The sequence below is a fragment of the Protopterus annectens genome, chromosome 7.part0, assembly GCF_019279795.1.
Source record: "Protopterus annectens isolate FY-2018-M chromosome 7.part0, PAN1.0, whole genome shotgun sequence".
NCBI lineage: Eukaryota > Metazoa > Chordata > Ceratodontiformes > Protopteridae > Protopterus > Protopterus annectens.
In genome coordinates, this window is record NC_056739.1 from 213,149,675 (window position 1) to 213,161,411 (window position 11,737).

General features: G+C 36.7%; 1 long non-coding RNA gene across 1 annotated transcript in view; it reads left to right on the plus strand.

Moving 5' to 3' along the window:
• Positions 1–10,688, plus strand: part of LOC122806365 — a 51,210-nt gene extending 40,522 nt beyond the window's left edge. Inside the window, exon 2 of the long non-coding RNA XR_006365502.1 lies at positions 6,657–10,688. This is a non-coding gene — a long non-coding RNA (uncharacterized LOC122806365). The remainder of the gene's footprint in view (positions 1–6,656) is intronic.
• Positions 10,689–11,737: the final 1,049 nt, after the last annotated feature.

Below are 11,737 nucleotides of genomic sequence, written 5' to 3' on the forward strand. Positions count from 1 at the left end.
CTACCTATTCAACTAAGGCATTTATCAGACAATAAAGTTCTTGCCATAGGGTTTATGTCGCAGTTGAAGTGTGCATCTGTCTGGGTGCAGCCTTATGTCTTAGTACTTGTGGAATAATGGTGGTGGTTGGTGGGGGGAGACAAACCATTTAATAATTGATGGTGATCTGTTGCTTTCTAGTTAGAAACTGGCCTGCCAAGGATATGTTGATACAAGCCTGAAAGTTTGTAAAAGGTGTCAGAAAGGCTTTCTACTACTAAGACATCCTAGCTGGAAAGGACAGAGCAATCAACAGCAAACCTGAGTACTCTAACTTATGTACAGTACAAGTCTCTACCTCTGAAATTAGGCATCTCCCTAATCAATTGGATTTGGAGCTCAAACATAAGAAGAGATAAACAGAAACAGGAAATGGGGCATCCCTATCTTGTGCACTTCAACAGGTGAATGAGGGTAAGAAATAGTGCAGCCTGTTAACATCCTTGGAGTAGGATTAGCATATACTGCTTGGATTCAAATAATGCTATGAACTGTTAATGTGCTGCTTACTGTAGTCCAGAGTTTGATTCCCTCAACCTCCATTTGCCTACTGTATGACTTTGAGCAAGTCAATTAACCAGACCATGTTTCCAGATTAATCCTGTAAAGGGGTGCTTTTGTCTGGTGGGCTTACCCGATTAACAAAAATAAATGAAATGTGATGATTTACTAGATATAGAAGTAGTATAGCCTGCATCACTATGGTTTATTAACTTCCAAGAATCTTATTAACTTCCAAGAATCACCCTTTGTTATGCTGCAAGCTAGCTTTCAGAATATTCATCACAAATGTGTTGTTCTGCCTTTGAGTCAGCTCTCTCAAGTACTGAATCTGTGGTAATATTAAGTCCCATCTTACAAAGATTGTAAGATCTGGAAATTAGCACAGAGGATTAAGGTTCTGAGCTGTTAATGAGCAGTTTCACATAGTAAAGGGTACAGGGTTTGGCTCCTACCTCCATTAGCACATTGTGTGATGGAGCAAGTCACTTAACCAGACAGTGTTCATGGGTCACCCCTAAAAAGGGAAACATTTGGCCAGTGGCTTACCTTGTTAACAAATAAAGATTAATTAAAATAAAAAAGTACATGAAAAAACCTGCAAAGAAGGCTTGGTTGTCATTTTGGGGGGGCATACAGTACCCTGATAAAGTACAGTTTTGTAAAATCTTACCATAATAGTAGATGTCCTCCTCTTCACTGTTGTGGTATTCTTTACTTCAGGGATCTCCTGGCAAGGATAGCCCAACATATGGCCAGTATACCAAAGCCTTTCGATCCTGTATGCACCGTACATCACATGTATGCTCCTGCACAGGACATAGGGCATAAATATGATGTATGGATTCACTTACCCGGAATTTAATTTCTTCAGTGGAGAACAGTCTACATAGGACAAAAAAAGGCTATGCACATCCAAGGGGAGAAAAAACAGTTGGAAAATGGGGATCCTTGGCCAGGATGGTGAACAAATCAAAACCCAAAAGATAAAGGGAGACGGAGGGATGGATCGAATACTCCAACAGTGAAGATAAAGACATTTACTGTTATAGTAACATCGAATACTCCAACAGTGAAGAGAAAGACATTTACTGTTATAGTAACATCGAATACTCCAACAGTGAAGAGAAAGACATTTACTGTTATAGTAACATCGAATACTCCAACAGTGAAGAGAAAGACATTTACTGTTATAGACATGAAGTACTTTTATCTACAGAGTTATAGCCACTGTGTACATCCCTTATTGTTATGAAGAAATAACAGCCAACAGTAACAAAAAGTCAGACCACTGCTGAAATATCCCAAAGCAGGTTTAATAGTAGAACAACTGGTAAAAACAGTGAATATAGTTAGTGCTTTTGTGGTCTCAAACACCACTTCTTCAGTTGTTCTACTATTAAACCTGCTTTTGGATATTTCAGCAGTGGTCTGACTTTTAGTTGCTGTTGGCTGTTACGCTGGATGGTGTTGTGTGTACAATAGCTTTATAAGTATGTTAATGTGTTACGTGAAATTGCAGAGCTGAATAATTATCAAGATCTCTGTTCTGATAATGTATACTCAGTTCTAAAGGGCACCTTTCAAACCTCCAGGGTGTTAAAACAAAACAACATGGTAACATGACATGGGCTGAGTGATACAGAACAAAGTGAAAACTGTATACTGCTTACATTCCAAATCTGAGTTTGCAGTCCATGGAAGTAAGGGAATACTCTGGGACATTTTATGCTTGGACTTTGTATACATTACTCATATTCACATTTTTATGTCACTGTATTGAGGCTTAATAGTGGCTGGAATTTCAACAGTTGTCCTTTGTGACTAGCTATCATTAAAAATTTTGGTAAGTGGATCTTATAACAAGTGACAATATGTTCATTCTTGGTACAAAGGAAATTATGATTATACAGGTCACCTTTAGTAGTTAGTGACATCTGCTCCTTATGCCTGTTGAAATGCCATCAGGCCTCGACCATAATCCTTCTCACATGAAGAATGGCTTAATGATTTTCTAGCCTAAACCATGTTCTCTCTTCAGTTCAGTGATCACTTCCTCTGCCCAGTTCTTGCACGGAGTTTAATATAGACGTTATAATATTGCATTTGAAAACTCCAGTATCATAACATAGAATAATTTGTTTATTTCTATGAAAGCTATAATATTCATTTTACAGTTGAGAATTTTCTCCCTGTCCCTTTAAATTATTCTACAATATGTGAAGCTTGTTTTCTGTTTTCTGTGGCTCAGAAGCCATGTACCCATCATGGAGAAACAAGACTCAATACCTACCCCATACTGAAGACCGTACATGATTGATTTATGTATGTGTAAGTATATATATATGTATGTATAAAATCAATCTATGTGTACACAAAAAGGTAAAAAACAAAATCAACAAACAACGTAATACATATTTAATTAGCTCAAAAAGTCCATTGTTGGAAGATACATCAGAGACATTTTTATTAGCACCCATCACCGCAGTAAATATTTTTTTCCTAGTGATAATCCATATCCTATGCTTATCACATATGATCGTTTCTTGTTAAATAAAACACACATAGCAAAATATCTGTAGCAATGTTTAGTTATTTGTAGCTTTGGATGAACTGCATTTAAAGAAGGTACTGAAAAATATATTAAAATGCAACAAGTTTAGACTATAGAAATGAATAAAGCAAAACAATTACTAATATAAACTCTGTGGTCGCTTTTGTTTAACAACCCACATTTAAATGTTTTTGCATATAGCATACTTCTTATGGGAAGGTTACATGCTTGTCTTCTCTGTCATCAAGAATAGCTATTCCCTTGGACATTACTCAGTACAGGTCTGGCCTACTTGAATGGCTAATCATGCTCTGTTGCTGCAGCATATGACACCAGTCAACAGTACTGAATTGTGGACAAATGGGGCCTTATGCATGGTAATGAATCAGGCCCCCTGCTAGCCATGCCACTAACCTATTACTTGTCTGTCTTTCCCTAATTACCATAAACGCTGTTCAAACAGTCAGTGTATATAGTAATTTCTTCTTTACTTTTACAATTTTCTTGGAGATCTGGATTTCTTTTAAAACCTTTATTTCAATTTTTATAGAAAGAAACATTGACAGACATTTTAATGAATAAAAGTCTCTCATATTGAAAATAATTGAAACAGTAAACTTCCCTTAAATCTCACATTTAGTGAAAATGTCTGGCAACTCATTAAACTATAAGAGATGTGCTGGAATTCATACTCAAATAGCATACAATAAAATGACTAATTAGCATATCTGTGAAGAGTGCAGGAATTAAAAAGGCAAATGTATAACACATTGGCTAAAAGCCTGGGACAGCCCACCGGACACACGTTCAGGAGCAACCCAGGAGTACTGTTTGCTGAGGTATCTTGGCAGAGCCACACAGAACACAAATGAAGGCTTAGGGGATCAAACCATGTACTGCAGGAAGGAGCTCTTTAACAATTCAACCTTACACATTTGCACTATGTGCTAGACAAACTGTTGTGGCCCAAACAGTGCAATTCACACTTGCACCTGCAAAAATGAGCTAAATTAAAATGCATTCATAGTTAAAATAATAACATTAAATTCATAGACTTCATTCATTCCAATTTATTCACAGCTAAATAATAAACAAACAAAACACCTAAATAACATGGCTCATATGATAATGCTCCTGTTTACTACAATCAGTGACCTTCCTTTACACCATAACTACTCTGGTTCATGGATAGTTACTAGGTTTGCAGTCCAGAAGACCACTGAGGAGCCTATCCTAAATTTCCATTTGTCCCAAAGCACTGTCTGGTTAAGTGACTTACTCGGAGACAGGGCATCATTATGAGACAAAAATCAAACATGTTCTGCAAAACTGTGGACAAATAAGAGCAGAGTACTTTATGTCACTTTATTAGTTGACAGAACGGGTTTTGTATCAACATGTATTTTGTGAACCACAATAACTGTGACTTGACTGTAATCCACAGTGACTGACAGTAATCCAAAGTGATTTATCAAATGGGAAAAAAGTTAATGGGGATCTAGCAGTTTGATAAAGGCTCTTGCTTTCTGTACCTAAGGTATAGGATTTGATTTTGAGGAAGCCAATTAACTAACTGGGGCATTACACACACACACACACACACACACACACACACACACACACACACACACACACACACACACACACAAAATCAGTAATGCATTACTGATTCTGAAGATTAAAAAAAGGGGTCAACTGTTAAAGAAAAAAAAAACAAGTTTAACTTTACAACAGTCCACCTGCAGAATGTTCCCTAGTTCACATCATCTTGTTTAATTCAATCTTAATGTAGCACATCTTTGGCCTGTTATGTTACTACAGGTTGGTGTTTGATGCAAAAACATAAACCTCCATCTCCACTTCAATATGAGTGTGCTGCACTCCACTCAAAACTCACACCAATTCCTGGAAGTCTCATTTGCTTTAAGTGCTATCTCCAGTCTCTTTCATTGGCTTTGAGCCAATGAGACTGGAGGTGGCACAAAGAGCAGGAAATTAGAGCAAGACACCAAGAGTAGGAATATTCTTTTTTTAATTAGAAAAAAAGATGAAAAGTATAAGATTAATCAGTGTTGTATGATTAGGTCCCCCAGCCAGCACCAGGCTCTAGTCAGATGCCGAGGACACCTTGTGATGGATCTGGCCCTTAATATATAAAGATCATCATTGTGCCTGATCTTATAACTGTGGTGGTGGTGCTGCGGTAGTGTTGTCACCTCACAGTAAGATGTTGTCCTGTTCGATTCTCAGCTATAGCGTCTTCTGTGTGGTGACATGCGTGAATGGGCATACCTTCGTTGAAGGTTGTGTGTCAGGGCCGGCAACTCGGCACGTAAAAATCTACTGCCAATCAATAGCAGACCGGAGTTCTGCTGTGGCAACCCCTAACCAGGAAAAGCCGAAAGACACAACGACAACATCATTGTGCCTGATCCTGCCAGCAATTGAATAGCGATAGACGACTACCAGTCTGTCATGATAAAGATTTTTGAGGTCACTGTTCTTTTAGTTAGGAACCAATGAGGTCTCTCAAGAATTAGGATGCCTTTGGAGCTAGAGGAGATACCTTCGGAAATTAGGTGAGCTAAATACAAGCCCTTCCTACCTACTGCAGTGACACTATGATCAAAAGATTAGGAATTACCAAGAATGATGGTTTGTGATTGGAGGGTGTGTCACCTATATGTATAGGAACATATTTTGTTTACCAAAATTAGATATTTTACATTTTTTAGATTTAAGAATGATGTTGTCCCAGTTGTTAACATTGTTTAACTCCTGTTGGAGCAACTGTGAGTCAGTATAGAACTGAATGGTAACTCCTAATTTACAGTTATCTGCAAACTTAGATAGCCACAGTCCAGGAGTGTTGGCTTAAAGATCTGAGAAATAAGTTGCCAAATAGGAGAAAGCCAAGCAATGAGTCCTGTAGTATACCATTGATAACTTGTTTTATGCTTTTTGAAGTGGGTCCTGCAACTCTTAACAACATGAAATCTATCAGACTTACCCGTTGGCTATCCACCACATAGCAAAAGTATTTACAAGTCTTTCAATGATGTGTACATGGGGAATAGTGCCAAAGGTCTTATCCAGGTAAATATATGCTGTATATGATGCATAACCTCTATCCACTGCTTTAAAGATTTTTTCAAAGAAATTAATGAGGTCAATGTGTAGGACCTTCCATAGGCAAATCCAAACTGATTGGGGTCCAGGGTTATCGGATTTTCAATGCCCAGATTAATAAGGTCTGAGCATATGTTCCATTAATGTCCCTGCACATGAAGGTACATGCACACAGCTATATTTTGAGAAGATGAGGATTTCTTTAGCTCTCACTTACATATGAAGAAACTGTTGATACAGAAATAAAAAGGCTAAACTATCTAGGGATCTTCCAGTGATACATCAGACTTTTTAATGATGGAACATGCTGTGGAAAAAAATGAAAAAGGGATGATATACATGGCAGTTGTAAGGGTGGGAATGAAACTGTATGTGCTGCAGAGAGCAAATGAATTAAGAATAACTTTTGTTTTTTTTTGTCCTTTTTTTTCAGTTGTCATTGAAGATGATGATGACATTATTCTTGATCACAGTGCAAAATCTCCCCTATCCAAGATGTGAATTGTCTTCTTTCATGTTGGACTGTTTTTCTCACTGGCAGAGAAGAAATTTGTTTCCCATACCTTTGATCTTTGTTCCCTTGTCTAATATATATGGATGCTAGGAAATATCCTGTGATCAAAGTTAAAGTTACTTGAACTGAACATCCAGATAATTCAAAGCCTTTTGCAACTGACATTTTACCTTTTTCTTAAATTACTTGTTCAACAGACTTTATACATGATCACACTGCTTCGACCTAGAAACATGGACATTAAGTAATTTTTCCTTCAGTCTATGAGTGTTTAATTTCTGAATTTACGAGTCAAAGTGTGTCCCAGTTTGATGATGTATCTTAACTTGTTAAGACAGAAAACCAAGCCCAACAATGACATCAAAAGTTGCCTGGTTCATTGATGAAAGAAAGAATATTTGGAATGTCAAAGATTTGTAAACTGCTATAGCACAGTATTACTTTATAAGGTACACGAAGTTCTTACTATTTGTAAGAGACACAGATGTTAAGAAATCCACCCAAATTTGTATTTGTCCTTTCCTCACCTAGGAGTTTATACTTTGTGCCTCACACCCAAGATTAGCTTTAGACACATTGCCAGAGTGAGCACTTTCATGCTGTATTATGGGGTTCCAACAGAAGGGTACAAAGCAGACACTGGGAAGATACTGCCATTTTGCTTTTGGTATGAAATGCTTGTAGACCATACACTAGTGTCTCCATAAATCAAGTCAATGCTACCACGCTCAGTGCAAACAGCATGACATATGGTGTTCTAGAACATGCTGCATGATCACTTCCACTGTGATGTCATGGAAGATATCGGACTCCATCTTAGAAACAGCAACACGGTCTGCAATCATTATTAAGAAAGATGGAGAAGATGACCGAAGTGGTCATGCATTGTAATAAATATATGGGAACTGACTGGTCTTTGTGTCTGGTTGTAAAAATATCTAAACAAGATTAAATTAAAAAAAGAATGCTGAACAGATATTTGATTCTTCCAGAATGATACACTTGCTCAATCTGAATTTTGTGGCCATAAAGCAGAACATTTTAGATTTTCTAACAATAAAATCTCCTCACTAACCAAATAATTTTAGGACTTGGTGTCTTTCTTCTGAATGATATGCAAAGTCTCCTTTCTACAATACTGCCTTCACAGGGAAAGTCTATTCCCTTCCACCATATTATCTGCAGTTAGACAGCCTTGCTGCATTACCATATCATGGACCAGACAGTGAACACAACACCAACAAGTTGAAATAACTACAAACAGTTACCCTGTATCTTTTGATTCATGCACACACATCAAATGGAAGATATGCAACATTAAACATGAAATTAAACACATTACTGTATGCAACTCAGTGCTCTGGTCACATTCAACATGGTGTTACTCCCAGCATCCATCTTCCTGGCTCAAAGTTGTCAGGGGCACACACGAAAATTATCATCCAGTCTTGTAGGCAATTCCTGAACTATGGCTGCAGTTATCAAATGTCAGATTTTGTGTATAAATCAACAGTCTTTGTTGGAAATGCCTTGCTGATAGCAAGTTTAGTTAATCTAGTACCTCAGTAAAGAAGACCCAGATTTGAGCCACAACTTGACTCTGCTACAGCTGCACAGATGTTTTAATGTATTTCTGTAAAAATCCAAAAAAAACGCAAGCAAGTTTCTGGAATTGGTAGAAACAAAATCCAGTAATAGAAGAACAACCAGCTAGTCAGCGCTTTCATCCACTTAGAAAGACGTAATCAGAAGTGTTACAGTGCATGTGATCGGCTGACCAGCTGGTTATTCTTCTGTTATTATATTTCTATAAAAGTCTTCCCTTATTATGACAAATCTCAGTTTGACAGTCTCAGTATACCTTTCTTACCATATTTACCTATAATACATAGAATGTTGTACTCACTCATGGTACCCTGTGCTTCTTTACTAATTTTGCTATTATATTACTATAAAAGTGTTCTCTTATTATGACAAATCTCAGTATGACAATCTCAGTACACCTCTCTTACCATAACTATCCATGATAAACAGAATGTTTTACTCACTCAGGGTACCCTGTGCTTCTTTACTAATTTTGCTATTATATTTCTATAAAAGTGTTCCCTTATTGTGACAAATCTCAGTATGCTTCTCTTACCCTACTTACCACAATACACAGAATTTTGTACTCACTCAGGGTACCCTGTGCTTCTTTACTAATTTTGCTTTTCTGCATAGGTATTGAACCTGGTATACACATCATGCGGGCTTTCTAAAATACCCTGAGAGTACTTGTGCTCTCTGGTTTGCCCAGGATATTGTGTGAGTGTGGCTTACTAAGTTTCCCATTGTAACTCATTTTCACTATTTAGGGTACTATAGGTTTCGCAAACCCATCTTGTATAAGAAAGTTATCACGCAATTTGGTATCATCCTCAGTAAACATAATATCCAAGCCTCCTCAACATATGCAATTTACCAAACATATTCAACAACTTCCTTCTTAACATAGTCAGCAGGAATACTTGAGGTGTTTATCTTATAGTCTTACGATGCCCTCCAATTTCCTGTTGTTTCAATGACTATATTAAATGCCTTACTAAATGACAATATATTCACTCTTACATTTATAATCTCCGTATCCACACTGCAGTGTTAAGGTATTCCAAAAGTTTCAGCATATTATAGAAAAATCAATAATTTTTGATATTACATTTTGATTACATCACTTCTGGATTTCTACTTTTGTCATTACATCTTGAAGGACATCAAAGCACAGGATTATCAAATCAATTATTGCAAATTAAACAACTGCACAGCCAGACTAGCAAATGAGTAACTTTGGTATTAAAAATATAAGTAACAAGTTAAAGTAATTATGTTTGCAGAAAGGAGAAGTAGAAAATATATAAATACTGTATAGATTTTCTGCATGATACGTACATTTTGAAAGCAACCAATACAAATTAGATTTTAATCTGGGAAAACATCAGCCACTGAAAGACCTGTCTTTCCATTTAATGATTGCTGGGTAGATCCAAGCTATGCTACCAAAGATGGGCTGTAGTATTTTTATTCATAATTATTTTGATTTGTTTTGTCAAAGGGGCTGTGAAGTCCACAATGAACTGTTCATTTTTTGCAATTAAAATATTTTAAAGATTTGAACAGGTGTAATCAGCTTTCTGAAGTCTTCAAGGGCAACATAGTAAACAAATGCATGCCTAGGTTTTGTTATACTAATGTCAAATCACAAACCAGCCTGTTTTTCTCATGGAGCATAGTAGGCAACATTTTGAATTTTAAACAAAAGTGACCATTGTACTTAATGCAATCAAAACACAAGACTGCAGCCATATTGAAATGCCTATACTAAAATATGGACTTAAGTCCACATAAAAGCCAGTAACTCAAGATACACTGAATGCGATCTTCATGGTATTCTTATGTCGAAAATGAGGACAGCAATACTAACAACACAATCCTAATCACCTTAAATGGTGACTGAACACAGCGGACAACACAAAATACTTCAGTATTTATAGATCATAATCCTCAAGCAACCTGGTTCCTTAAGTGAAATTGAAAGATTGACACTGGAACATTAGTCAAAGGTCACATTTTCATATTCTAAATTTTGAAAGGAATCTTCAAGCAACAACAAGATTAAATGCTGCACTAGACTGTTTAAAAAACACTTAAAGCCAAACTGCAGACCAATGACTTCATAAAATATCACTGCCAAAAGGTGACTTAGAAGTCAGGTGATGCCATTATCACAACCTAGTTGTTTTTGTTAAATGCAGTTTGTCATCAAAGACACGGTATGGTGTTCTAAAATAAAATGATTTGGACTTAATTTGTATCAGAATTTATTTGGTTTGTATAATTACAGATAATTCATATTATTCTGTAACAGTTTTTGTGGCATGCTTAATTTTTTAAATAAACATGTGGTAATGAATCCAGTATTTTTTGTAGCTGTGTTCTATCTTACCTTATTTGGGGAGAAGTTCTGAGAGTTAAAATGAAAAACATGCTTCCTGTATTTAAGGGAAATGAAAGATATGAATGCCCATAGATGGAAAAGTTTAACTACTCACATTCTAGAATGGACAGTTGTGAGAGATGGACAAGAGTCATGACGGAGCTGAGTGTCTGAACAGTGAGTCATGTGATGGGGTGAATGCACAAATACTATTGTACAAGAACATAACAGGGATGGGTAAGAGTTATATTATTAACAGGAAATCAAGACAGGGATAAATGTTAGGGCTCTGACATCTGAATGCCTACTGTTCTTTATTATGTTGCTATACAACTTGAATTGCTACAAACCATAATACAAAATTAAGGACAATTATGCACGATCTGTGCTTAACGGAGGTGTGCCTGTGCAGCATTGTACAGTTGCCTTAGCCTACAGTTTTAGCACGTCATTGCTTCATCTGATTGAATTAGTTTTCATTAAAAAATTGATGCTAGTGGCGTATCCCTAAATTCACAGTATACCCTTTGGCTTCCATTAATAAGAGTTCTTGAAGGCACACTAAGTAAAGTGTTTAATGTACCAAATGAAATGCTTACAATAGTTAAACAAGGTGTACCCCCACTCATCACCCCTACTGGACATACGGGACATAGCAGAGCCCAAGCAGACTGCACAAAACAGCAGTTGCCATCACCTGCACACTGCTCAGTGTAAAGAAAAGGAAAATCTTACATGCTTTTCTTCATTGTAAGTTGGCTGAACAGATACAGTTTCTATCTGAAACATCAAGAATCTTGTATCTTAATACACATATTACCAATTTCTCTCTCAAAAGCTGACAATTAGTCAAATTTCTCAAGCACAGCAGTAGTTAGTGTAGATCAGAGTGTGTGATTTACATTAAAGAAGCTTTCCAATGAGTCAGCACATGCATATAAGTACTGAGCACGTGCAGGCAACGGTGCCATTTTGAGTTAGCAGCCATAGTGAGAGCATGCAAGTACGTAGTCAGTCAGTTTGTTGAATT